Genomic DNA, 3,495 nt, shown 5'->3' on the forward strand with positions numbered 1-3,495 from the left:
CCAAGTCGAGGCTGCGGTGGCCAGGAGTGGCCACTGCACTCCAGTCTGGGCAACAGAGTGAGACTCCAACTCAAAAAAAAAAAAAAAAAAAAAAGAGTTTCTGAAAAGTTTGACAGGTCCCTTGGGGAGTAGGGTCAGGCTGCCTGATTGGTTCGTCTCATGATATGATTTAGAGGTCATCTTCCTTGAAGATAAGGAATTCTAACTCACCTTCCCATCTTCAGTCCTTGCATAGAAACTGCTTAATAAATGTTTGATGAAAATATGAAATGGAGCATGTCCACAATCTAGTTACTGTGCTCAGAGTAACAGTACTTTGAAAAGTTAAGATCTAAGTGTGGTGTTGGAGCAATTGGACATCCATAAGCAAAAAAAGAATCAATCAACCTGTAAGTCACAATCAACCTGTAGGCACAGTAGTGCATGCCTGCAGTCCCAGCTACTTGGGAGGCTGAGGCAGGAGGATTCTTCGAGCCCAGGAGTTTGAGTCCAGCATGGGCAACATAGCAAGATCCGGCTCTTGGGGGGAAAAAAGTGTACATCTCAGATGTAAATGTAAACCTATCACGCTTTTAGAAAAGAACACAAGAAAATCTTTAGGATCTAGGGCTAAGGAAAGAGTTCCTGGACTTGACACCAAAAGCACAATCCAGAAAAGGAAAACTGATAAATTTAATATCATCAGAACTAAGAACTTTTGCTATGCAGAAAGAAAAATCCTGTCAAGAGGATGTAATTCCGGCTACTTGGAAGGCTGAGGCAGAAGGATCGCCGGAGCCCAGCAGGTCGAGGCTGCGGTGGCCAGGAGCGGACACTGCACCCCAGTCTGGGCGACAGAGTGAGACTCCAACTCAAAAAAAAAAAAAAAAAAAGAGGATGAAAAGACAAGCTACAGACTGGGAGAAAATCTTTGCAAACCACATAGTAGACAAAGGACTAGTATCTAGACTATATAAAGAACTCTCAACAGTAAAAACCAAACAATCCAACTAGAAAGTGGGCAAAAGGCATAAACATATTCAATGAAGAGAATATACTGATGGCTAATAAGCATGTGAAAAGGTTTTCAATATAATTAGCCATTAAGTGCAAATTAAAATGATGAGGTTTCACTACATACCTATCAGGATGTCTAAAATAAAATCATAGTAACACAAAATGCTGATGAGAAATCAGATCACTCTATTTTGGTACAGCCATCTGGAAAACAATTTGGCAGTTTCTTTAAAAACTAAATATGCAACTACCATACAGCCCACAGTTGCACTCGTGAGCATTTGTCCTAGAGAAATGGAGATTTGTGTTCACAAATAACTTGTATACAAATGTTTTTAACAGTTTTATTCATAATAGCACCAAACTGGAAACACTCAAAAATCGTGCAAACAGGTAAATGGTAAAACGAAGTGTGGTACATCCACATCATGGAATACTCTTCAACAACAAAAAGAACTTCTGTTGATACAACTGGATGACTCTCCAAAAGATTATGCTGAATGAAAAATGCAAATCCCAAAATCTATATATTGTATGATTCCATTTGTATAACATTCTTGAAAGGACAGAAATTATAGAAATAGAGGATAGTGGATGCTAGTGGTTAAAAAGAAGGCGGGTTAAGGAAAATAAGTGGCTATGACCGTAAAAGGGCAAATGAAGGAACCTGGTAGTCAAATGTTCCTTAGCTTGACTGCACCAATGTCAACACCTGGTTGTGATACCGTACTGTAGATTTTTTTTTTTTTTTTTGAGTTGGAGTCTCACTCTGTCACCCAAACTGGAGTGTGGTGGCCGCTCCCGGCCACTGCAGTCTTGACCTGCTGGGCTCTGGCCATCCTTCCGCCTCAGCCTTCCAAGTAGCTGGAACTACAGGCGTGCACTACCACGCCCGGCTCATTTTTTGATTTATTGTAGAGATAAGGTCTCGCCTGCCCAGGTGGGTCTCGAACCCACGGGCTCCGGCAATCCACTCACCTCAGCCTCCCAAAGGCGCGGGATTACAGGCTGAGCCACGGAGCCCGGCTTCCCCATTGTTCTTAAGATAGGAAACCCTGGACATAGTGGCTTCTGTCTACTGCCTCAGGATCACCAGACTACTCTCAGGCTTCCTGTGCGCCATCTAAAACTGGGTGGGGTGCGGTGTTCTTTGAGTTTGACAAGGTCACAGAAAAAAATTTCAGTGAGTCCCAAGTATAGTCTAAAACAGAATTTATTAGAAAGAGATATGTCTAAAGGCCATGGGCATCTTAAAAAAAAGAACACGTGCTTGCCTTTGACAAAATGCTTTATACACTTTCCCAGTGATAATTAAGCAAACCATGAGCTAAGAGGGGTAGGCTGCAGGTTTCTGGTCATCAGTTTTGATCAACATCTCTCAACCTTCTAAGGTCACAAGGACCTTCTAAATAACTAATGTTATTGCCTAACTACATTTGGGCTTTTCTTAGAACATAATGTCTGCGTGCTGGGTAATTCCTTATCGTTTCTGTGATTTGCTGCACTGGTAGATCCACATTCTAGCCCATAAGTTGGTCAGGACTGGTGTGCCCTGTCGGTCGTGGAAGGTCTGAATGCTCACCCTATTTTATTTTATTTTTATTTTTTGAGGTGGAGTCTCACTCTGTTGCCCAGGCTGCAGTGCAGCCTCGACGTGCTGGGCTCAGGCGATCCTTCCACCTCAGCCTTCCTAGTAGCTGGAACTACAGATGCACGCCACCACACCCGACTAATTTTTGTGATTTATTGTAGAGACAAGGTCTCACCAGGTTGCCCGGGTCTCGAACCCCCAAGCTCAGGCAATCTTCTCGCCTAGGCCTTGCAAAGTGCTGAGATTATAGGCTAAGCCACAGAGCCCGGCCGCTCACCCTATTTTAAACTGCCCACAAGAAACTTATCTGTGTCTAACTTGCAGTGGATAACCTGCCTCACATCCACAACTGACATCCGAGTATCCTCCCTCGAGACACGCTCCTAGCCACTAGGCGCCTTTGCACACGCTGTTCCCCTGGCCTATGTTTCCCTCTCTTCTAGGTAACTACTATTTATCTTCAGATCTCAGCGGAAGCCTCAAATCCTCAGGACATCCTTCCCCAGCCTCTTAGACTAAATTCAGTATTCATCATGGCACGTCAACAGGTGCACGCATGATTACCTATGTTTTTTCTAGACAGAGTTCCGCGTGGAGGAGACCTGTTCTCGCCGTGCACGGGGCGAGCAGTTCCGCACCGAGCACGCTCAGCAGAAACAGTAGCTATGAATGACGAAGGGGGAACGAACGCTTCACAGGCGCCGGGCTTTCCGGAGGAGCGTGTCCATCAGCCGACGCGCCGGCGACGTCACTTCCTCCCGGAAGACGCTCGAGTCTTCTCCGCGTTTTGCCGCTTCTCCCGGCGTCTGGTCGGGATCATGGCCCTGCCGCCCTTCTTCCCCTCTGGCCGCCAGGGCCCGCTGCCCCCGCAGCCGCCGCCTCCCACTCCCTTTGGCTGTCCGCCACCG

The sequence above is a fragment of the Carlito syrichta genome, unplaced genomic scaffold (assembly GCF_000164805.1).
Source record: "Carlito syrichta isolate Samal-C Ts95f unplaced genomic scaffold, Tarsius_syrichta-2.0.1 Scaffold302272, whole genome shotgun sequence".
Classification (NCBI taxonomy): domain Eukaryota; kingdom Metazoa; phylum Chordata; class Mammalia; order Primates; family Tarsiidae; genus Carlito; species Carlito syrichta.